Genomic DNA, 25,716 nt, shown 5'->3' with positions numbered 1-25,716 from the left:
TACTTCCAGTAACTGTGTGGGACTTGGGCATGTCATTGGGGTTTGTCACTAATACTGTCAGTTTGCTCAGTAATATAGGGGGGGTTGGTAATGATAGGTGAAACATGGCCCACTTCTGCATGGTACTGACTAAATATATATGAATTTCGCCCTTGCCACCATTTGGGCACACAGTACTCCCTTCATGCACAGATTCGACAATAAAGTTGTTCTCTGCCAGGTGCATCAATACTTCACTTTGTTGACAATTTAACACAGGGGACAGTGTTACAGGTGTGAAATGTGTTTTATTGGTTGAAGTGAGTGAATAGTGCTATTTACAGTGATGGCAAATCGTAAGGGGAGGTGTCCTCAAGACCAACATGGTGGCAGCCTTGTTGGTAGTATTGGTGGGTCCATCTTGTCTAACAGTACTTCATATTGCCTCTTAGCAATGTGGGGATTGGTGATTGTGTGGGATGGTTGCTGTGCATATTGTTGCAGAGTTACTTATTGGAGGGGGCCTTGTTTTTAGCTGGGGTTCCAGTGTCATACCTTGGCCTGATGGTCAGTTTGGGTGCCTGCTGTTGACCTTCAGGGGATGACATGGTAGGCCCTTGTGTTTCCTATGAGGGTAGTTCCTGGGATGTTTCTGCTGCTGGGGTCATCTGATGCTGGTTGTCCGGTGCTGTTGTGTGGGCATCTTTTCCGGTGTGGGTGTCAGACTGGTTTTTGACCAGCTGCAGCAGTGCACTTGCTATTGGGGCTATTGTGGCATTGTGCTCTTTCCATTGCTCCATGGCCTGTTGGTGGTTTTCCTGCTGCATCCTCTGACTGTGCTCCAGGGTGGACACAATCTGTGTCAACCTGTCATGGATATGTTTGTAGGCCCCCAATACCTCTGATATACACTTGCCCTAGTCCCCTGTGCCTGTGTCCCCTGCACAGGTCTGGCAGTACCACTTGTACTGGGGCCCTCACCTTTCTGCATGTTGGGAGTGGGAGACTATGGCCTCTGTACCTGTGTTCCACCAGTCTGTGGCCTGGGTACACTGGTGTGGGGACACCTGCCCTGGGCTGCGGGTCTTGACTGGGTGGTAGGGGTGACAGTGGTTTCCTGGGTGGGGCTGATGCATGGTGAGAGTCCTGGACAGTGTGAGGGGCATGCCTGCTCATCAGTGTCCAGGGATCCTTCACCAGTGTCCTGTGAGGTGCCTCTGTCTCCCTGGGGGGCACTGGCACTCCTTGTCCTGTCCATTAGGGTTGCATGGGTGTTGGTGCTTGTTGGGAGACATAGACATGTCTGTTAAATCTGCATGAACTTTTGAGGTGAACAGGACTGGGCTAATTTGTGCTGGTGTTACTTTCAGTGGCCTTCCAGGGTGCCTTTGTGAGGTTGACATTGCATGTGGCGCCAGTGTAGGGTTGCAATGTTGAGGGGGTGTGGTTCCATTGTGGGTACGTGCAGGGGTGAGTGACTGTGCACAGTGGGAGTGATGTGGGCCTGTTAGTGGGTTTGTGGTCATGCAGGGGGGTGGATATAGTGGCCGATGCATGGTTGGGGTGTAGATCCTGGTGGGTGTGGGTAGGGTGGGGTGGTGCATGCATTACAGGTGTGGTGGATGTGGGGTATGTGTTGATGACTTACCTGAGTCCATTCCTCCAGTGAGTCCAGTGAGTCCCTCTGGGTGCAGTATGGCCAGTACCTTTTCCTCCCAGTCAGTGTAGTCTGGTGGTTTTGGTGGCAGTCCTCCCCCAGTCTTCTGCACTGCGATGTGGTGCCTTGATGCCATGCCCCTGACCTTCCCCCGCAGGTCGTTCCATCTCTTCCGGATGTCGTCCCTTGTGCGTGGATGGTGTCCCACTGCATTGACCCTGTTCACAATGGTCTGCCACAGCTCCATCTTCCTTGCGATGGGTGTGTGCTGCACCTCGGCCCCAAATATTTGTGGCTCCACCTTCAAGATCTCGTCCACCATGGTCCTTAACTCCCTTTCAGTGAAGCGTGGATGTTTGGGGGGAAACTGGTGAGTGTGGTGAATGGTGTTGGGCTGAGAACGAGGTGAGGGTGCTCTTCTGTGGGACGGTGTGCGTCTCCTGTATGCTGGCATTCGCTGTCTGCCTCTGGTGCTCTCTGTCTTCTTGTCCTGGTTTCGTTGCTAAGGATTGTGGGGTGTGTCTGGAGGTGTTTTATGGGGTTCTGGATGTGTGTCAAGTGTGTGGGTCATTCGCCTATCCAATATGTGCACTTCTTGCTGTTGAGTCCACTTGCCGCCGGTGGCGGTCGCAGCTGCCAATGGTCGTCCAGCCTCCACTGTCCGCTGAGATGATTTGTGCATCATTATTTGGAGGGCAGGATGTGGCTGTGCTTGGCGGTAGCAGGGTGGGGAGGTCCGGAATTCCCGCCGACAGTGTCATGGCGGGGAGTGGTGGTCTAGTGATTTTTGGCGGGGTTGGGATTTTCGTTCATTATATGGTGGGTTTCCATTCACCGCCAATGGTGGGATTCTGTTCACCGCCGCCACAGCGGTCGGCGGTCTTTCCCGCTGTGTTCATAATGACCGCCTAAGTGTTTGATGACCCTGAGACTTCTTAACAGGAGGCAAGCTCAGTCCAAGCCCTTGGAGAAACTTCACAAGCAGGATACACAGTAATGTCCAGTCTTTGTACTCTCTGAGGCAAAAGCAGAAACTGCAGGCCAACCCAGCAAAGCACACACAGTAAAGAGGCAGTACACCTCCTCGCAGCTCTTCATCTCTTCCTCCTTGCAGAGGTTCCACATGATCCAGAGGTGTTCTAAAGTCAGCAGTCCAATACGTATTCTCATTTCTGCCTTTGAAATAGGCAAACTTCAAAGTAAAGTCTTTGTAGTGCACAAGACCCTGCCTCTTCCTTGCCCTGCCCAGCCATACTCTAGGGGGTTGGAGACTGTATTTTGTGAGGTCAGGCACAGCCCTTTTAGGTGCAGGCGTCAGCTGCTCCCTCCCACTTTAGCCCAGGAAGTCTAATCAGGATATGCAGGACACTCCTCAGCTCCCTTTGTGCCACTGTCTAGAGTGAATTCACAAACAGTCCAACTGTAAGTCTGCCCCAGACATGGATTCAGCAGCCATACAGAGGAACAGAATGGTGAAGCAAAAAAATGCCCACTTTCTAAAAGTGGTATTTTCAAACAGACAATCTAAAAACCAACTTTACATAAAGATGTATGTTTAAATTGTAGGTTCAGAGACCCCAATCTCCATAAGTCTATCTTTTCCCAATAGACAACTGAACTTAAGAAGTATTTAAAGGCAATCCCCTTGTTCACCTATGGGAGAGATATGCCTTGCAATAGTGGAAAAACAAGTTTGGCAGTATTTCACTATCAGGACATGTAAAACACACCAGTACATGTCCTACTTTTATAAAAGCACTGCATCATGCCCATGTGGCTACCTTGGACCTACATTAGGGGTGCCCTACATGTACTAAAAGAGAAGGTTTGGGCCTGGCAAATGGGTGCACTTGCTAGGTTGACATGGCAGTTGAAAACTGCACACAGACATTGCAGTGGCAGGTCTGAGACAGGGTTACAGGGCTACTCGTGTTGGTGGCACAAGTAGTGCTGCAGGCCTACTAGTAGCATTTGATTTACAGGCCCTGGGCACACATAGTGCACTAAGCAATCATAATTACAATTTAGATAGGGAGCACTTGCACTTTAGTACTGGTCAGAAGTGGTAAAGTGCCCAGAGTACCAAAACGAGCAAAAACGAAGTCCTGCAGAAAGTCAAAAATAGAGGAAGCAGAGGCAAAAATATAACAAGTGAAACCACGCCAAGGATGTCAGGCCCAACATACCCATCGACTGCACCCACGAGGGACTAACAGGAAGAGAAATTGCCCAATCACAGCCTCTAATTTCTAGCACTAGTGTGCTTGACACAGCAACCTACAAGCAATGACTTTTGCTGTTCAAACACCAAACATTCCAATAGCCCCATACTTTGATTGCCAATGCCTCCCACGAGATGAATCCCAACCTTGACTTGGCTTCCCAGCCAAATGTGATCTGTGTCCCAGGGAATATTTGTTTAACAGATCATAAAGAGCATCTAACCTCAGGTAAACATCGTAGTCCAAGTTCTTTGGCATATTCTGAGAACTTTGAAGGCACTTCGCTATTTGAGTCCCCAGTCGGACATGCTCCTGCAGCAAGAAAGAAGCAAGAAGGACTAAGGCTGAGAAACTTAAAGGCTGTTTCTTGGAACATTGCTTGTTTAGAGTCAAAATTAGCGAATAGTGATTGGGGCTCTTTTATTGATGACTGATGAATGCTTTTTTAAGGAAACAAGGATGACTAATTATACATTTAGATCTGGGTATACAAGTTATCAATTTGTGGCTAGGAATTCTGTGGCGGACTTGGTGGCAGGTGCGCTATGTATGTGGGTGAAAATTTTGCTTAGGTGCACTGTTAAGGTGATCTGAAATCCATGCCAGAACTTACTAGTCTTAAAGTTATCTCTGCACAATGGCAAAAGCATGTTGTTGGTTTATGTCTACAACAGACCAGTTGGCAACGCTAGAGAATTTCCCACACTGCGCTATGTGGACCATCTATTAAAGTCAGTTAGCAAAGGGGGCACAATCATTATGGGGGAAGATTTTAACACCCACCTTGAATCCTCTCCATTCACAGATGTTTTAGGTAGTGATGAGGACGCATACTGAGGTATGCCAGCAATTGATGCTACCGCTGTTAAACATCTGACCAAGAACGCTCTGCAACTCATTAATATAACTCTTTCTTATCACTTTCGTGCCTGCAATGGTCCATCAGCTTCTGACAGTAAACCTGTTCCTACTTTCAGAAGGGAAAAGCATAGAAACTGCCTTGGTTATTTTTTTGTTAACCTGGATTTGTGGAGTGAGCTGGTCGATTTTTGCGTGGCTCTCAGAAGAGTGAGCTACCATGTTCCCATAGCTCTTCTTCTGGAAGGGCCAACTGTAATTAACTTGTTTGTCGACTTAGCACAGGGAAGCAATGGTATAGTTGTAACCAATAATATGTCAAATGGATTTCCTTAGAATCCAATGACAGAGTACTAAACTGCATTCCTGCAAGTACCTGTATAGCTCTACATCCTTTTAATGCAGATACAAGTTGTCCAAGCAATATCCTCAAGATCCATAACATACTCTTTGAGAAGATCAGAGGTATTTGTTTGTTAAAGCTAGGAATGAGAAAGGCAAGCAACTGAAAACCCAACAATGGTTTGACTCGAACTGCCGCTCAAGAAAGTTAGGCCTTATAAAGGCTATAAGAACTGGTGAAAAAGAAACAATAAGGACAGCCAGACACTGCTATAGAACAGCCATGAGGGGGCCAATGAAGCATGGGATAGTTCCATCATGGATAAGCTTGTACAAGCGGCCAAAATAAGGACTTTAAACAGTTCTGCCACTTAGTTACTGATAGCGGCAAGAGGGGGCACAACAAGCCTAAGGCATATGTGCTAGCCAGTGAGTGGGTGTCACACTTTGGAGTGCTCTACTTAAAGGAAACGGTGGAATTGCTTTGCTTCACCACCAACGAGCAGCCCAAAGTCTGACTATGACTTAGTCAAACAAATCCTCACTTTTGCCCTAGCTGATATGGTAGCTGCCCTTAAGGCCCAAAGAGCATGAAAGGCTCTTGACCTAGACAAAGTACCAGTTGATCTTTATCAGTTTAACCCTGACCTATGGCACAATATGTAAACATCTTAGGTAATGCAGTCTTGCAAGGAGGCCCCATCCCAGACACATGGAAGGGCACTGAGGTAGTTCTGATCTTTAGGAAAGGATCTTAAAATGGTTCAGAGAACTATTAGCCCATTAGCCTAATAGACAATTTGCAAAAAATATTATGCAAAAAAGTTTTGGATAAACTTGCATTCTGGGTGTCTGAAAATTCTATAATAAGCCATTTCAGGCAGGTTATAGATCAAATACAAGCATGTTAGTTCAGGTTTTTTTTATCCCAACTGATCAGGTGGAAGACTGTAAATATCAGAAATGGTAGCCTATACTTTGCTTTCGCACATCTCGAGTGGTGTTCAACGCGGTCTGAAGGGCCATGCTCTGGCAGGTCCTTCCAGACATAGGCCTCTCTCCTGATATGCTAGCCTTTATTAAGTGTTTATGCTCAGACGTGACACTCTGGTTCATAGTGGCCCAAATGGAGTCCTTAAAGAGTAGAAAGAGATCAAAAGAGGGTGTCCAATAAGGATGGATCTTGGCACCCCCATTATTTATATTGTTCATTAAAGGCTGTGTGGAATTTCTGTCCAGTTCTGGGAATGATTCCCCTCTCTTGGCTGGACAGGGAACTCCTGCACTACTTTTTGCTGATGACTCTCTTCTGATTTTGAAAACACAGAAAGGTTTCTGTATTTTCATTGAGAGATTTGGCCTGGTTTGTAAAAACAATAGTGTGGAAAAAAACACCCTGAAAAATCAATTAAGGACTTTCAATGTCAAGAAGGCCCATAGGTGCTTAATTAGGGTGGACACTAACATTTTAAAAAGAGTCAGTGACTTTGACTACCTAGGTATAAGATTTTCCCAAAAGGACAGGTGAGGTGAGCAAATTGAGAAAAGTAACCTTTTCGTAAAGCACAGGACAAATATGATTGCTAGGTTTTTTAGGAGTTGCAAAAGCTAGCCAGTCTCCCCTGCACTAGAGGTCTACTGAGTACGGGCTGCTAGTGCAGTAATTAATGGAGCCGAACTGTGAGGTCACTGTGAGGTTGAAGCTCTTGTGCTACCAGAGAACTTTTTCATATGATCCTTGCTGAGGCTCCCACAGAGCACTCCTCGTTTTCCTCTGTGCCTAGATTCAGGTATGCAGGAGATAAGGGACTACTGTAGACTAAAGCCTATTCTATTTTGGGTCTGAGTGTCTTCTAGCGAAGAACCAACCTACCACACAGCAGGAAAAAGCAATTTAATTAGTGGACCCCAGGTGCTAAACTCCCCTGTGTAAGGTATATTAAGGAGTCACTAACAAATCTAGGTTTGGGAGAGTTCTTGGCGGATCCAACTTCCATCACCCACGACACATCCCTTAATGATGAAAAAGACCTTATGGAAAGCCATCCAGAAGAGAAGAAGAAATAGCCTGGGGTGTCTAACTGATTCCTTTTTAAAACATAAAAGCTCATTGTTACTTCAAGGAATTTTTTGATTTGTTTTTATCACCTCTCTCTAGGAAACTACATTTAATTAACGTTGGCATCCTTTACGAGCCTTTGGTCAAACTCAAAGCTAATCCATCACACATGCCTGTTTGCAAATTAGACCAGGAAAATGTTGAGAACTTACTTTTGTTCTGACCTGTGTATAAACCTCGTTGGCAAAAATGGGTCAAAGACTTTGCTTAGCACTGGAGAATAGGCATTATTGGGAGGCCCTGAGGGTTTGTAAAACAGATACAAACCCAACGATGGTGCTCCCTGACTACAGTTTTCTTCAAGCAGTCTTGTTTGTAAGATCAAAATATTGAGGCAATAAATTGTGATCTATATTTTAGCATTAGTGAATAGTGCTTTGAAAACCCTGCATATCAACTCAGGGAGCACCCATTGCGGTAAGACTGTTGTGCTGTCTGACAAATATGCTTTGAATACTTGCACCCTAGCACTGCCATTTTAAGCTTTATCTGGCCGATGTATTGTTAAATTTGAATTTTGTGATTTCTCATATGAAGTTGGAGAGGAACTAATATAGGGAAAGGGGTCTTCATTTAGTGTTCTTTTGTTTCTTTCTTATCTAGTTTTATGCTGTTGTTAACTTATTTTTTTTTATTTCCACTGTGTATTGTTGATGCATCTCTGAAATTCAAACTGACAAATAAATAAAGAATAGTGGTGTAGGTCTATTCTTGGAAGTATCTAAGAGGGATTTGATGTGAGAAGGCTTTGCACTAAAAATGTGTTTTTTGTGATTTTTCCTTGCTGATCATAGCTTAGTCAGATGGAGTGGGGTAGGTGTTTGTCTTCATTCTGTCTCAAGCTTAGTGAGAAACCTCCTTTATTTATAGAGGTCTTCTGAGTACCAAGGAAGTGGAGGTTTATTTCTGCTGCATTTGCTCTTAAGGAGAGTGAATTCTTCAATCAAGGATTCCATGCAGGGGTTGAATTGTCTCTGGCCTATCTCAAGTTGAGGCATAATCAGCACAAGGTTTTGAAGGGACATGTTGGCCATGCCTTTGATGTCGAGTTTGCGTGTGTCCCTGAACCACATTTTTTCCTTCTTATGTTGGCCAAAGGTTTTAGTGATGATGATAAACACTGTGAAGAAAATCTGCAGGTGATCAGACCAGTCCACCACGATGAATCCCTGGTCAATATGTGAGGCGTTCTAGATATTATCATATCCAGAGGGGAGTCCTTGCAGTCTGTCGGTTTCTGGCAATGTTGTCAGAGGTTGTTTTCATGATGAAGGTGTGTGGTGATGTCACTGGAGGAGCATAGAACATGATGACATCTGTGGAATGTGTGACATAGATGTGTTCTATGTTTCCAATTGGCAGTTGCTTTTTGCGCCCTTTTATGTACCAGACGTAACCTCTTCTCCTGGTAACAAATACCAATTAATGTAATAAGAAGAGCATGGACATTCACCTTACAAGGTGTCCAAAGGTTTTTGCCCTCAGTGTCCCAGTGAGGATTGAAGTCCCAAAGAAAAATAAGTTTGTCTGAGATCATTATGTGCCGCATAAGTACCTTACACACTGCCTCTAAATTAAGCCTGACTGTTTTTTGTGGCAAATTGCCCAGAGTTAATTTAGTGACTTTTTATGGTTCGCACTGCCAGGGTTTGTGGTTATTGCTTGACATTGGCTCACACCCCAGTCAACCAGCAACCTGATTGCCCAAAATACTCGGGCAGAAATTATGCAGAGCAATAAAGGACATGCATAAGACTTTAAATATCACTTATTTCCTGACCGGAAGTCAATGAAGGGTCTGAAAGCCCTTGGCAACAAAGAGATGTTTTAGGATGCCTAAAACAAGCTCCGCTGCCCTATTTTGGATGGCCTGAACTTTGTTGAGAGAAGCCTGGTTGATGTTCAGGTAGAATACGTTCCAATAATCTAGGTGAAAGGAAAACAATGCCGTGGTCACAGATTAATGCAACTCTTCTGGAATGAACATAAAGATCTTTTTCATAGATCTAGTAATATGGAAGTCCGTGTTGGTAGTGCAATTAACCTGTAGGTTAAATGACAAAGAATTGTCATGATACTATCAACTGCAGCAACTAGGACGGACTCCGTAATGTGATGACTTCTGAAGCCAGTCTGGAATGGGTCAAGAAGATTATATGTATCAATAAATGTAATCAATTCCTGGTTCAAATGCTTCTCCAATATTTTAGTAGGAGTGAGCAGTAAAGAAACTGGACAATAGTTTTTGAAATCCTCAGGCTTAAGATTAGGCTTCTTAAGCAAAGAAATAACAATTGCTGCTTTTCATGTGTGAAATTATCATCCTCTACGACCTTAAGAATGGTCAGTGCAAGATGTTCTGTGACAGTGCCGGGGGTAAGTCGTAAGATTTTAGGTAAGCAGGGATCCAACTGAGAGCCAGATTTAATGCCCTTCAAAAGTGCTTTAACTTGAAGCACTGTAACCTGTGAAAAACAAGAGCAGGACAGACTTTTCAGTAAGGGGGAAGGGACAAAAGTCAAAATATCCTGATTGCAAGGGAGATCAAACTCAGAGTAACATTTTATCTCTGAAAAAAATGACTAGCTCACCTCAAAAAACTTCAGAAGTGTTAGAATGACTAATGTTCCACTTACATTTTCAAATGTAATGCGTTACCTCATTACTGATCCCTTAAATCTTTGCAGTTTCATTGTATTTCTGTTAAAATATTAGATACTACTATTGTTCTTCTGCTTAACGTCATTACCCTACTATAAAATTGCACTCAGATTTATTACATAGTTTTGTATTATGTTATTTCTTGCAATTGTCATTTGTAAAGTGTTACGCTGCTGATTAAGCCTTTCCGTTGTTTTGAACCATTTGTATCACATCTAATTTGGTTATCCTTTTAAAGTGGTTTGACAGCCCGTAAATTTGGTTTGCACTATAAAGAACCACAAATAAATAAATTAGAAAGTAATTTCCTAACATTTCCAATGAGTTATCTTTTTGGATTGTGCCCTAATTCTGTTTTTCTCAAAAATGAAATAGTGCAAACCGGTGCTGCTTTTAATTAATAAAGGGGTATGAATTGTAGATGATTGTAACTGGCACCTGTGTACTTTGATGATGTCATCTTCAATAACGTATTTTAAATACCTGACTAAGGAAAGGCATGGAATGTTAAATTTATCCTATGTATCATCAGAACATAAAAAACTAAAAACAAAGTCCAGACTTTGCGCCCCAATCACAAACACTTATGCATCTCTTTGGATTTTGTTTTTTGCTATTTAGAGTGTTCTCTCAATATGAGTTATATTGGGTAAATATTGGAAAAAGTTTTCCATAGACAAGACTGTGTGAATTATCATACAGTCAACAGTATAATTGAAAAAGTCTTCACTCCTTGATCAGCCACCGGGCGGCATTTGTGTCCCACAAATGACTTACAATACAAAATAACAATATCCACTTGATCTATTACTGGTTTATGTCATACACAACATTTCAGATTTCAACTATACATTATATGCTATACTACTTCACAAGGTCTTAATAACCAATCTTTATTTGCAGCACTTTCTGTAAGAGCACCCATGTTCTTAAGCAGATGCCACAAGCAAATTTCTTGTTTTGCTCTGCGGTATGTTACTGTTGCTTTCCAAATTGATGTAGATGATTGTTGTCCTTAGTTTACTGTAGTTATTTTCATAAAATCAAGTGTGTTCCAAAATGGGAAAATCTTGCCGCAGTCCTGTGAGGAAATTACTTTTTGCAGGTTCACCCTCACTTTGTTCCATCACTTTTAGACTTTTAGGTATTGGTGTACTGCCTTAGTGCACTGGGCCCTGCAAACAAGCATCAGTGCCAGTGCTCTGACCCTTTAATGGTTATAGGTCTAATTGGTTCACCCACAATTGTCATAAATTAACTCACTTAATATATGGTACCGGGTGTACTCAGATTCTGTAAGTTAAAGTGTTTTTCGTGCAGTGTAGCACTTCTTTTGCCACCAATATTTTGACCATACAAAGCACAACTCCCAGTCTGCTATTGCAGCTTTGCAGGGCAGGCTTACACTGCTAACTTGATTCGTCATTTTAGAGTCATAGCAAAGCTCAAACCTTTCTTTTTACTATATATAAGGCACCCTTAGGGTAGGCCTAATGAATCCTCAGGCAGTATGCTGGTTATTAAAAAGTAGGACACACAATTTTACATGCCCTGACAGTACAAACCCTACATTATTATTTTTACTGTAGTAAGGCTAGTAACCCCATTGGAGAGTGAAGAGTTATATGTTGACAGCTCAGCAGTGTTGGCTTCCGAATGGGTCTACTAAATATGATACTTCAAGTCAAATTTAATGTAACTTTTCTACAAATGATAACTTTAGGAAGTTTCATACACAAATTGCCTGCAGGATTATTGGGTTGCCCTATTTTGTGGCACTTTAGAAAGTTGACACTTTGTTGGCCAAAGTTTTCCAGTGACTGTTTATGGTGGCACACAAACTGTTGTTATAGAGGCAGCCACCTGCCCTCCTGGGGGGAGTTGTGAATGAGTCTAAGTAAATAACACAAAAGGTCTGCTGCTGGAAAAGGTGTGGCCTCCTCCAGGCAGGAAGGCTAAACAAGGTGTGAGCCCAGAAGGTGACCTTCCAAGGGAAATTGGTAGTCACACCCGAGAGGGGCTGGTCTTTTATTTCAGTAGACAGGCTGGCATCTTGTGCAGAGAAGGGGAAGCTGCAGCCAGACCATTTTTCCCATTGGCATGTAGTCCCTAGGTAGCAACACCTCTGGGATGTAGTAGGGAGCTCCACATACGATGACAATGGATCTGCCATGTTCGAAATGGGCATAATGGTGCATTATTGGCTAGCTAGATGGCACATTTTACGGGAAATTGTCACTAGGTGGGAGGGGACCTGGTAGCTCATTGGCTAGTAGTTGCCTCATCCCCCTAGGACAAGAACTGGCCATAAAAGTGACAGTCCGGCACCCAGTCTTCAGATCACATTTGCACTGGAGAAAGGACCGAAGAAAGACTGCCTTGCTGTTACCTGGACCCAGCAGAGAGAGCCTATCTCAAAGACTGGACTACAACTGTTGCACCTCTGGCTAGCAAAGAAAGGGCTGTGCCTGTGGTGCTCCACTCGAGGAAAAGTCATCCCTGAGTCTGTAACAGAGAAAGTGACTCCAAGAATCAGTTGGTTGACTCCCTCTTACAGCTACAGGGCCATAAAAGCTCAAAAAAAGTCTGCCTTTGCAAATTGGCAGCCAAGAAAACCTGATTGGTGCTGATCACTGAAGTGCAGCCTGAGAGCCCAAGCCCTGACCCCTGAAAATTGCACCCAGGTCTGCTGGATCAGGGAGAGTCAGTGGAGTGATGTTTGGTAGCACAACAAAGAAGTTACTGCCAGTTAAAGGGAATTGCTGGTTTAGTCGTAACCGGAGACCATTAGACCAGTGGCAACTGGTTTTTGCCTGCACTTCACCCAGACTTCAAGGGACATTGACCCCTCGGACCAAAGTCACTCCACTGTGTTTACGGACTGAGGGGTAGCCACACGAATACCCCTGACACTGGTTCCACATCATCAGTATCCTTGAGCATTGTCAACATTCTGCATTTCTTGCGTCAGGTCCACTCTATTGAATCCTATGGAAATCGCTCATAGACCCAGGAACTGGACTAGAGACTGTGTTAACTACAAGATAACTGTTCAATTGGACCTTACAGGTCCTTGTGACTGGCTCTGTTGGGGTCTGTCGCCACAAGAGTGCCCTTGTAGCACTTTTCATGTTGCTTGTTAAGCTAATTCTAAACCACATGTCATGGTAGATTAAAATGATTTATTGCACCATGTGAATAGCTGTGATTCATAGTTTCTTTAAAAATTCAGATCTCCAGAACCTTCTGGTGGCTATTTGTCTTTGAGGTATCTTTTTAAAGATAAAGATACAATAATTTTTTATAAATTTGTTTTGGATTTTTATTGTGTCTTATTTTCAATTCCTTCAAATGCTTCGGTACTTTTTAATGTTTTACACCCAGTTCTCTGGTAAAGCCTGACTACTCCGAACCATAATTACCCAGGACTAAGATAATGTTTTGCAAATAAACCTGACTGGACCTGCTATGGAATTGTAACATTAAGACATGGCGAGATCACACAACCACACCATAAAATAAACCACTTTCCTCAAAAGTCCTGTATTCCAGGGTTCCTTATCCCACCACAGTATAAATCAGTTATAAAACAGCATCAGGTATATTTCACTTTTATTACAGTAGAGGTAGAAATTAAAGATGAAGTTTGTATCTAGCCTCCTTGTTGTGGATATGATAACTCACTTTAGATACTTATAGTTTACACACTGAATTTATAGTTGGCCATAAAGTTCCAACTCTGTCTTCTCCTTTTCAAGATTTAATCTCATGTTGAGTAGCAGAACCACTATTACTTGATAGTAATGAAACCTGTTTGTCCCCTCAAATGTGTTCCAAAGGTACAATTCCAACTCAGTCTTCTTTGCAGGATCTAATCTTATGTTATTGTGGAAAGGAAATTCTCTTACCTGATAGAAATGAAACCCAACTATAGGGCTGCAAATTGAAACTCAGTCTTGCAGCCTGAAAACAACCTCCTGTTGCCATTTATATACATGTGGGCTATTGGTGTACAGCCAAATTTTTCTCATTTTGTATTGTTCACAGCCGGGTTGAACTCTGAATTGTCAAGTAGCGCTATAGTAGGAAAAGAGAAAGAAGTGAAATAAAATCTATTTGCTGAGGTTATCCATATAATCAGTTTGAATTTTTGCAATAGGGAGGCTTTACAGATATTTGATACTGAACCTCTTCCAAAGCGACTGTAGGAAAGTACCATCTTGCCTGGCATGTTACCCCCATATTTCAAAGCATATATGATGTTTTAGTCTATGTGTCACTGGGACCCTGCCAGGCAGGGCCCCAGTGCTCATAAGTATCTGCCCTGTATGTGTTCCCTGTGTGATGCCTAACTGTCTCACTGAGGCTCTGCTAACCAGAACCTCAGTGTTTATGCTCTCTCTGCTTTCGAATTTGTCACTAACAGGCTAGTGACTAAATTTACCAATTCACATTGGCATACTGGTACACCCATATAATTCCCTAGTATATGTTACTGAGGTACCCAGGGTATTGGGGTTCCAGGAGATCGCTATGGGCTGCAGCATTTCTTTTGCCACCCATAGGGAGCTCTGACAATTCTTACACAGGCCTGCCAGTGCAGCCTGCGTGAAATAACGTCCATGTTATTTCACAGCCATTTACCACTGCACTTAAGTAACTTATAAGTCACCTATATGTCTAACCTTCACCTGGTGAAGGTTGGGTGCAAAGTTACTTAGTGTGTGGGCACCCTGGCACTAGCCAAGGTGCCCCCACATCGTTCAGAGCAAATTCCCCGGACTTTGTGAGTGCAGGGACACCATTACACGTGTGCACTATACATAGGTCACTACCTATGTATAGAGTCACAATGGTAACTCCGAACATGGCCATGTAACATGTCTAAGATCATGGAATTGTCCCCCCAATACCATTCTGGTATTGGGGGGACAATTCCATGATCCCCCGGGTCTCTACCACAGTACCCGGGTACTGCCAAACTGCCTTTCCAGGGTCTCCACTGCAGCTGCTGCTGCTGCCAACCCCTCAGACAGGTTTCTTCCCTCCTGGGGTCCAGGCGGCCCTGGCCCAGGAAGGCAGAACAAAGGATTTCCTCTGAGGGAGGGTGTTACACCCTCTCCCTTTGGAAATAGGTGTGAAGGGCTGGGGAGGAGTAGCCTCCCCCAGCCTCTGGAAATGCTTTGATGGGCACAGATATTGCCCATCTCTGCATAAGCCAGTCGACACCGGTTCAGGGCTCCCCCAGCCCTGCTCTGGCGCGAAACTGGACAAAGGAAAGGGGAGGGACCACTCCCCTGACCTGCACCTCCCAGGGGAGGTGCCCAGAGCTCCTCCAGTGTGTCCCAGACCTCTGCCATCTTGGAAACAGAGGGGTTGGTGGCACACTGGACTACATCGGAGTGGCCAGTGCCAGCAGGTGATGTCAGAGGCTCCTTCTGATAGGCTCTTACCTCTCTTGGTAGCCAATCCTCCTAACCTGGTAGCCAAACCTCCTTTTCTGGCTATTTAGGGTCTCTGCTTTGGGGAATTCTTCAGATAACGAATGCAAGAGCTCACCAGAGTTCCTCTGCATCTCCCTCTTCACCTTCTACCAAAGGATCGACCGCTGACTGCTCAGGACGCCTGCAAAACCGCAACAAAGTAGCAAGACGACTACTAGCAACATTGTAGCGCCTCATCCTGCCGGCTTTCTCAACTGTTTCCAGGTGGTATATGCTCCGTGGTACTGAAAATTCTGGACCCGTGTTTTAAGCGTCGTCGTATCACAACGATTTTGGTATCAGCAGATCGGGAATGATTAGAATAGTATGCACAAGCATTGTATTCATATTCGGGTAACGAAATCACCCGAATATCAGAGTTTCCGTCTTGAACCCTCGTGTTCCATTTAAACGACAGCCATTTTGTGATTGCCCTCACATAGGCCAATGTCTAATGCTGAAAACGAGTCTGAAGGACACGTACACCTTTGCTGACTCCTCTGTGACCTGGGCAAGCTGACTCCACTGCCTGAAGCCAAACCTGTTCGGCCAGTTTCTTTCCCAGTGGCCGAATGAGATTAGTATCAAGGCACAACACATCATAAACCTTTCATCACACACAAACCATGCCTAATCTTACACACACCTGTCTCTGTTTCTTTCTTTATGACTTGCTTTACAAGGAGGAGGTGCCCGTTTATATTGGGGGTCCGTCGATATCTGATGAAAGTACTAAGCCTTTCCGGGTAATTGATTGAGGGCTGGACAAACTGAAATATGGGCTTGTCATCATAAACCTGCTATTTCTTTGTAGTGAAAATATGTGAATGGTCAACTGTAAAATAAGGAATGTTTGCCTAAAGCATAATATTTTGTATAAAAGAGAAGGTTAGCTTTGCAAAGAGAGCAGTCTCCTGAGAATATACACCGTGTTGTACTTCTAGGATACCTGTTACTGGCTGCAGCCAATAAACAAGATCTTTGACTTCACCAAGAAGACTCTGTGTTTCTGTAGTCTGAAACAGGAAGGACTCGAAGTCTTAGGGTGTGTTCCCTGGCACCGCTGGGTTCTGAAAAACCCAGTACTTCAGCTCTGGGGGTAGCCTGCCTTCACCCTGCACCAGAAGCTCTGAAGAAATCTCCTGTGGGTCGATGGAATCTTCCCCCTGCTAACGCAGGCACCAAAAGACTGCAACACTGGTCTTCTGGGTCCCCTCTCATCCTGACAAGCGTGGTCCCTGGAACTCAGCAACTCTGTCCAAATGACTCCCACAGTCCAGTGACTCTTCAGTCCAAGTTTGGTGGAGGTAAGTCCTTGCCTCCCCACGCTAGATTGCATTGCTGGGTACAGCGTGATTTGCAGCTGCTCCGGCTCCTGTGCACTCTTCCAGGATTTCCTTCATGCACAGCCAAGCCTGCGTCCCCGACACCCCTTTCTGCAGTGCACAACCTTCTCAGTTGTCCTCCGGTGTCGTGGGACTCCCTTTTGTGACTTCACATTGAATCCGGTTCACTTTCCTTCCAAGTGCCTGTTCAGGTACTTTTGCGCATGCTGCCTGCTTCTTTGAGGGCTCCCAGAGTTGCTGGGAGACCCTTCTGTCTCCTCCTCCAAGTGGCGACATCCTGGTCCCTCCTGGGCCACAGCAGCACCCAAAAACCTCTACCGCGACCCATGCAGCTAGCAAGGCTTGTTTGTGGTCTTTCTGCATGGGAACACATCTGCAAGCTTCATTGCCACGTGTGACATCTGTCTTCCAGAGGAGAAGTCTTTAGTCCTCTTCTTTCTTGCAGAACTCCAAGCTTCTTCCACCCGGTGGCAGCCTCCTTGCACCTTCAGCTGGCATTTCCAGGGCTCCTACCCACTCTCTACGCTGTCGCGACTATTGGACTTGGTCCCCTTGTCTTACAGGTACTCGGGTCTGGAAATCCACTGTTGTTGCATTGCTGGTGTTTGTTCTTCCTGCAGAATCCCCCTATCACGACTTCTGTGCTCTCTGGGGGTAGTAGGTGCACTTTACACCTACCTTTCAGGGTCTTGGGTTGGGCTATTTTTCTAACCCTCACTGTTTTCTTACAGTCCCAGCGACCCTCTACAAGCTCACATAGGTTTGGGGTCCATTCGTGGTTCGCATTCCACTTTTGGAGTATATGGCTTGTGTTGCCCCTATACCTATGTGCTCCTTTTCCAATCTATTGTAATTCTACACTGTTTGCATTACTTTTCTTGCTATTACTTACCTAATTTTGGTTTGTGTACATATATCTTGTTTATATAACTTATCCTCATACTGAGGGTACTCACTGAGATACTTTTGGCATATTCTCATAAAAATAAAGTACCTTTATTTTTAGTAACTCTGTGTATTGTGTTTTCTTATGATATTGTGCATATGACACCAGTGGTATAGTAGGAGCTTTACATGTCTCCTAGTTTAACCTAAGCTGCTTTGCCATAGCTACCTTCTATCAGCCTAAGCTGCTAGAAACACCTCTTCTACACTAATAAGGGATAACTGGACGTGGCACAAGGTGTAAGTACCTCTGGTACCCACTACAAGCCAGGCCAGCCTCCTACAGCGACACCATCCTCTTCAGAGTAATATCTTGCAAAGCCCTCTGCATGAAACACCACAACTTAACTCAGCAAGCCCGATTGCATTCGGGATTATCTTAGAGACCTTGCAAAGTATAAATTTCAGAGCCTAGGAAAGAAGAGCCTTCCTGGCAAATGTCTTAACAGAATGCACCGGACGAATAAGCAGTCTCTTAGGAGTCCCATGAGTAAGCAAACTTCTTTACCTTAGGTGCCTCCTAGTCCAACCCACTAAACAGCCACCAACAGCCGCACCTTTTACACATCATGAATTATATTGAACAGTCGGCAATGGCCAACAGGTGAAAGTTGCTAAAATCTACATTCAACCTTTGAGTCACAATTTCTGGATTCGAATAGTTTTTCTGCTTTGCATAGCACTTTTCCTTCCTCTTCCATTCCTAAGGTGGCTGCTTACTTGGTTCACTATTTTTAAGTAATACTGCACGCTCTGAGCCCTGAAGATTGAGGATGCCAGCATTGGCTTTTAATAAATGAACTGGCAAACTTCTGTAAGGTTTTACAAATTATGCAGACCTTTCCACATTGCCAATCCCCAGGCTACCTGGCTGAAAACAAATAAATATATGCTGTGATTTCTACCCCACATCTCTTGACATAGCAACTGTTCCAAGAGTGCATCTCAAGTAAAGAGGTTGAGGGGTATTCTGCATCAAAGAAAAAATATGTATAGTCCTCTGTCCCAAATACAAGTCTTTAGATATTGAACTAAGGAAATGCACTTCAACAAATGATACAGTCCTTAGCTTGTCATTGTCTACTATGTCCACTGTCCTTGCATTACTGGCAGGTATACTCAATAGTAGGGTTGTGGGCAGGTCCAAATTTAGAGCGGGTGGCTCTCAATGTGATAATCTTTGTTGGTGCACCCCAGCGATCTCCTCTTTAATGGATTCACTTGCTACCACCCTCCAAAGGGGCCCCCATCTCTCCATAACCCTTCTCTCACATGTATTTATTTTGTTTTCTAATGCTCTCATACAAATGTAAGGTACTAGTACACTTTATATTACACACATATTATACACACGCAAATATTCAATTGTGTAAATCAATGTATAGGAAATGATACATGAGGCAATAGGGACTACAATGCCTAGAAATCACGTCATTCATTCGAGTAGTCATATTTTATAAGTGTTTGTCCCGGAGAAGCAAAAACTCAGGATTTAAAACATATCAGTGGTTGTGGTTGGCTTTTCTAAAAAGAATTGATATCTACCCAAACAAACCCTTTTGAGCAAATGTGGAGAAATGAAAAACTGAGAGAAAAACTTAAGTTTATAACCTATGTCTTACAGTTTGAATGCAGTTCTTTGACTTCACTTCATAGTTCACTGTGCTGTATTATGATTGTAACTTATGAAATGCAGGTAACAAAAAGATCTCTGTGACAAAAGCAATAACCCATTGAGCTTACTTTATGAAATACAAACCTCCCACAGGTGCTTTGCACTCTCGCCTGTACTTTATTGTGAGTCAGAACTGTAACCACATAAAACTCTGATTTCTCTCCAGCAGGTACATTAATCACTAGAGTTAAATTGGTGATTTCATCAGTGTCTGAAAATTGATGGCTGCACAAGAAACTTTTCAGCAAGTGCTCCTAACACCATAAGACATTTTAAACTACTGCTTGGTGCCAAGTCTAGTGGCACTGTTCTCACCTCACTAAAGCTGGCTGTGGTTGTGGATATTTTTAGGTTGAATGCTAGCCTAAAAGAAAGAAGAGTTGCAAACATTATTTCAGGGGCCAAACGTTATGGTGTGTAGTCTGATCAAGGGCCACGTTGATGCCAGAAGGGTAGGGGTCAGTGGCGAGATGGGTGTAAAGTGGGTGTAGGGGAAGCCAAAGTACCTGATGCAGGCAGTGCATTTTTGAGTCATTTGGAGGGTTTCATTTCATATTGCCCTCCAAATTAAGTCCCCGGTCACACAGATTTGACAATACTGTGATATGCTATATCTGAGTCACTATTCCTCTGCTGTAGGGTCAAGACAGATGCCAGGGCTCTTGCTCTAATTGGGATTCTCTTGGATCCTCAGCCCCAAACTGAGCCAAGCCTTTATATGACTTCTGTTTGCAAACCACACTCTACCCTCATGCACCAAGAATTAAAGTCAAAACATTAAGGCCCAAAATTGTATTTTGTGAGTTTGCGCCACTTTTGCGTCAAAAAATGATGCAAATGCGGCGCTAAAAAAGTATAAGTATAGGCCTAACTTTGATGTAAATCAAGAGAAGGAAAGACATATCAATCTGAATTACAGAATGTGAAACCAAAAAACCTGGCATAAATCATGGCTTCCCAACTTGACCAAACTGTGTGATTGCAACCAATCGTTTATTTCACTTTGCATCCTTTTCCTTTATTATCGCATACAAATGCACCTTGAAAAAAATTTGTTTGGGATGTGTGCTGTATAAATCCTTCTCTTGTATTTAACTGAATAAGCTATAATGTTGTTCCATGTATAATAACAACTAGGCCACCTAGAGGGTGTACCCAACAACTGACATGCCTCTTGGGTCACAAATGGCATTGGTATTGGAGCAATGGGAGGCAAGAATGTTTCTAATTTCATGTTTGAAGACAATCACTTTTAATAAATGGCTCTCAATGTACCAATAAAACCTGATGCACTAAGGTGAAACGCTTATGCATGCTACTGAAGTAATCTTTTCAGTTTTGAAGAATTTATCATATTTATATGTGTTTGTAGAATTTTATTTTTCAAAATGAAAGTGTTCCTAAAGATAAATGGTGCAGGACACATTTGATTATTTTTCTTTTTGTTGACATGTAAATAAATGCTTGCCCATTTAACAGCTCTCTGAATTATGGTGCTCTTTTAAGTAAATAGCAGCCCAATGCTGCTGTTAACTAGAGGACCACATGTAAAGGTCAGGAGGGTCACATGTGGCTCTTGAGCCATACCTTGAATATCACTGTTCTAATCCATCTTATTTCTGTCCTGATTCGCTCCCTGAGCTCTCGTGCCCACCACATGCTTGTGCTCTCATAAGCTTCTGGACCTTCCTCTGCATGCATATCCTGACTTTCAGCCATTTGTATGCAGTTTGGTACTTGCCATTCATTCCCAATCCATGCCGGGTTTTGTGGAACCCAGTAGGCTCATGCTTGGAACTGCAGCAGTTCAGTTTTTTGTCAACATCAGCGGTTCTTAACCTATGGTCTGGGAAACATGTGGGTCTGCGACTACTACTCAGGGTGTCCACGACTGCTTAAAAAAATAAAAATATTAACATAATATTAAAGTGTATATAAATTTTAAAAATATATAACATTGATCTTTTTTTAGAAAGTCTGTAATTGTAAAGTTATTTGAAATAGGAGGCTCAGAATTAAGTTGGTATCCTCAAATTTTTCTGTGGGATCATTGTAAGTGCATCAAGCTGAATATAGTATTGACAATGAGTGCCCTCAACTGAATATAGAAATTTTGATTCATGAATTTCATTGTTTGTGTATTTCTTTGAGGAATACCTGTTTCTGTATTTTTGAGTATAGTTGTGTATTCAAATGATCAAATTTGGTTGTGCTTGGATCCCTGGTTTCAAAAAATGACTCAGTGGAGGTTACCTGCCATCCAGAAATCCAATGAGATATTTGGTTGCAGTAACAATTTTTCAGAGATGATCCTTCACCTACATCGCAGCAAAGAGCTTAAACCTCCTCCCACTGCACCTCAGACAAAGCCCATCACTCACCATCTTCAGGAAGGACCTCAAAACGTGGCTCTTTAAATGAAGCTCCATCCCCTGCCCTCCTTCCCCCCCCCCCCCCTCCGCCCCCACCATCGCCCTGAGACCCTAACAGGTGAGCAGCAGTACTTTACAAAAAGTGATTGCTTGATAGACAGCTCAGGGGAAGCACAGTTGCTGCTGCCTGACGAGTTTTTTTTTCATTTCTTGCTGTTGGAAGTATACCAGGGTGTTCCGACATGGGGAAAGGGCAAACATGAGGCAAAGTCGCGGCTATAGATAAGCTTTTATTTTTAAAAGCTTTGCAGTTTAGTAAAGTTGCAAATCATGAAGGTTCTCAGCTTCACAAAGCCCTGCTCAGTAGGCGATTGCCTGTCCCACTTATGCATAGAAGTGACTGGGTATGCGCTTTAAGCGGTAAGAAGTGATAGCACACATGCAAGAGGTACATTAATCATATTTCCCTAACTTTTCGTCATGTTTCACGCAATTGCACATCTGATTGGTTTCCTACTTCGGCTGAAATTTCCTAACACTGTGAGAAGCGAGCTCTGTCATAGCCCCACTATAACAATGCCCGATAACAACATTTCAAAGGAATGTCAAGAATTGTTTATGCAAATAACTTACTCTCTTGCACTGTGATGTAAAAAGAATATTATTTTTCTGGTGCTCTAACTCTGCTATAAAATCTCCTTTGTCTGCCTTTCTTTAATTCACAGCCAACTATGTTTTGACAGAGCACGACCGTTCGCTCTGAAAGGGAACTTCTGCCTTATTGGTGAATTTCTAATCGTTAGGCCCCAGGTCAGGGGCGAACAATTACACATTGTTTTTGAGCCTGAACTGACTGTCAAGAAGCTTTGGCGAGTAAATATTATCACGCCCGAAGGGAAGTTGGCTGAAGTCGAGGACAAAGAAACCCAGTGATCTCGGAAAAGTGTTTTTGTCACTCTGCTAGATCTTTACCTGAAATCAAGATTTTTATCATCCGCTGAAAGTGATCTAAATAAACAGTAGAAACATATACGTGAAACAAGTGGTTCCAGGTCCTTCCATTGTAGAGAGTTGGAATATTTGTTCAGCGGTCTTCCTACGAAAAATCCAATTATCCATTTGAGAGCTGTCAAGTGAGAAATCCACCTTTGAACAAGCAGTTATTCCAAAAAATGCATCTCTTATTTTTCTTGACATCGTGAGCAAGCACTGGGAAAACCAGTAGGTCTTTTGTTGGCTGCCAGAATTTTGACTTGACCAACGCTTGTTTTATTTTTTCGTGGGCTTTGTAAAACGCTGGGGAGCTGCAGGACCCTTGGCAATATAATACAAGCACTGGTAGAGCCAAAAGGTCTCAATGTTGGGACCTATTGGCATGGACGTCAGTTTACCGAAATGCCAGGGGTAGCGGAAGTGACACCACACACCCTTTGACCTCCACTTTTACTCATACACACCTACTTAAACATATCCACAAACTCACACTTATTAACACTTTCTCACATAAATGCACTCTCACCCACAAGCACGCACACAACATATATTTAAAACCATTTATTACTTACTCTAGCGGCAATGGAAAGGAATAGTCCAGCTAATTGCACTCCATTTTCATTACACTAATAGTCAATGATACATATTTTATTCACTACTAGTGTAATAAACCAATTGACAGAAAACATAGAGCGTGGAGCCCCAACTAGCTGCCACTGTATTCCTGACACTGAATTTGCCACCTCTGAAGCCAGGGGTAACAAAGGCAGTGCTAGGGGTAGCAAAGAGCAAGCCAGGGGTCACAGCTGCAACCCCTGGCGACCCCTAAATGACATCCATGCCTATTGGTTTTGCCACTTGCTTTTAGCAGTGCTGTACAGCATCAATAAGCTGTGCAGTATAATCAAAATAAAAAAACAAACACAAAAAAGGCACAATGGTAGTTGTGTAATTTAATTTACGCACACGTGTAATAAAAAATAATCATTTTAGGTTGAGCGTCGGTAGCTCATGTGCTGTCTCTTGACTTGTGGTATCAACTGTGTGGAGCTTCAGCACGCCCATTGCTTGTCATTGGTTCCTTCATGTGCTTTTCGAAATTCCCTTGTTTTAATTGGGGAATAGGTTGCATTTGTCCCTCCATTTGTTCTTTTGGTCATGCCCTGAAGAGTGGCCCTCTTACATGGATCATCTCATGATTGACCATATAGATTAGTTTTGGAGCACTAGCTGTTTTCTTTTGCCTGGCTTCAGGTTTAGGATTGTTGTGTTTATTGGTGGCTTCACTCCCCTTTGGATTTTCCCACACCCCGCTACGTGACATGTGCCCCTTCGGGACTGCGGTCTTCATTTAGGCACCCCATGTGTAGGTATTTTCTTCTCAAGTCAATTGGTATCTTGGGGACAGTGCTTCATGCAAATTAATGTGCTCCCTTTGAGGACTTCCACAAGCCACACTAACTAGCTGCCTTTTAAATTGCCACTGTTTAATTTGAAAGGAGTGTAATGTTGATTAGCGAGTTTTAATGTTCAATGTTTAACAAGTTTATTTTTATGATTGGCATGCTTTTTCACAGAAGAGCTGACACTGGAACTCAGACCCTGTTCCCCAGTTCCTAAGTCGGCAGCTCTGTATATTTAGACACATCCTCTCTATTGAGGAGTCGAGGAGAGGGCATTTGTTATTGCACTGTGTTCCTCATGCGTCTCTCCCCCTGCGTTGTCTGTCCTTTTCACTTCAATGCCCTTGAAAAAGCTGGTGCGCTGAGCAGCGCTCTTGTATCTCACAACCTAAGATCAGCTTGGCATTCAACTATTCCTGCCTGACTAAGAAGCTGGTCTCCGAGACGGGGCGGGGCTAAGAGAGAGCTCTCTGTGTTTACCTTATTCGGCATGAAGACCGAGGTGCTACGAAGAGAGCCGAGGAGCAGCTGCTGCACTAAATTCCATGGGATACTGGTCTCCAGCCTGCTTATTTCGTTGCTTGCCCTCCTCCATCTCCTGTCGCTATTGTCTGTCTCCTCTCTTCACCCCACCTTAGTTGCAGCTTAGCCACTGCCTTGTTTGCCCCCTCCTGCCCTCCCCACTCCCATCATAGTTGCTTGTGTTTTAGCAGAAGAAGTCTTCTGGGTTAGTTGCATACAAAGCTGTACTCCTTTGCATCATATTATTTCTCCGAGCCGGTGGGCAGAAGCTAATCTTGAGAATTAACCAACATTGATAATCATAGCTTTCTTTCAAGGACTCTTATAATTTTGCTGGGGCTATCACATTGTTTGAAGTGCTGCTCTGCATGTCTGCTGCTTAACCTGAAGACAAGGGAGTGATTATGGAGGTGGGCGAGGCTGTCTTACTGACTTATTGACTCTGCACCACAAGCAAATTGTGCAGACAATTTAAAATGTCCTAGGCATTTAAAAATAAAGTACAGGCGATGGTTCCTTCACCTTCCGTAGTTTCTCTGCAGTCTCCGGATGCAGGTGCTTAAATATTTGCTTTTATAAAGAAGTGATTTGTATTGAATATAGCGAAATGTGCTTAAGCAAAGGTCAAATTAGGCACCAAACATCAGGTATCCCTTGGTAAAGCTGAACAGGAAACGTGATTTTTCTCCTAAAGTATAACTTCAGTGCAGCTCCTTTGCATATCCACAGACTGTGTCCGTGATACAGATCCTGTTAGTCATTTGCACCTCTATTCTCAAACATCATTCAGACCTTTATGAGCAGTATGGCCTCCTTAGGAGCTTTCAAATCTTGTTTGGGTGCCCAGTGCCCTAGAGGTGTTGATAAGCACACTAAAGCGCATACTCATACTTGGCTTGTGTCGTATTAGTGCCAAAATATCTGACAATAAAACAGCTCATAGCTAACTCCATATTTATATTTTGATGCTAGACCCATCTAGCATCAAAATATTGGAGTTAGTGCCATGTTTAGGATGCGTGAAACCACCTTGCGTCAATGAGATGTAAGGTAGGCGTTCCCGTCCTAAACACAACGCTAACCCCCCAGCACTATATTTATCCCCGACGGAAAAATGGCCCAAACGAAGGAAGCGTACT

The 25,716-nt window shown here is 43.5% G+C and overlaps 1 long non-coding RNA gene across 1 annotated transcript in view; it reads left to right on the top strand.

The window, feature by feature from the left end:
- The window catches only part of LOC138283332 (uncharacterized), a 42,165-nt gene extending 19,512 nt beyond the window's left edge, over window positions 1-22,653 (top strand). The window contains exon 3 of the long non-coding RNA XR_011201195.1: window positions 22,385-22,653. This is a non-coding gene — a long non-coding RNA (uncharacterized lncRNA). The remainder of the gene's footprint in view (window positions 1-22,384) is intronic.
- The last annotated feature ends 3,063 nt before the right edge of the window (window positions 22,654-25,716 follow it).

The sequence above is a fragment of the Pleurodeles waltl genome, chromosome 3_1, assembly GCF_031143425.1.
Source record: "Pleurodeles waltl isolate 20211129_DDA chromosome 3_1, aPleWal1.hap1.20221129, whole genome shotgun sequence".
NCBI classification, from domain to species: Eukaryota; Metazoa; Chordata; class Amphibia; order Caudata; family Salamandridae; genus Pleurodeles; species Pleurodeles waltl.
Note: the sequence above shows the minus strand (reverse complement) of the source record. Positions and strands in the feature narration are given on the sequence as shown.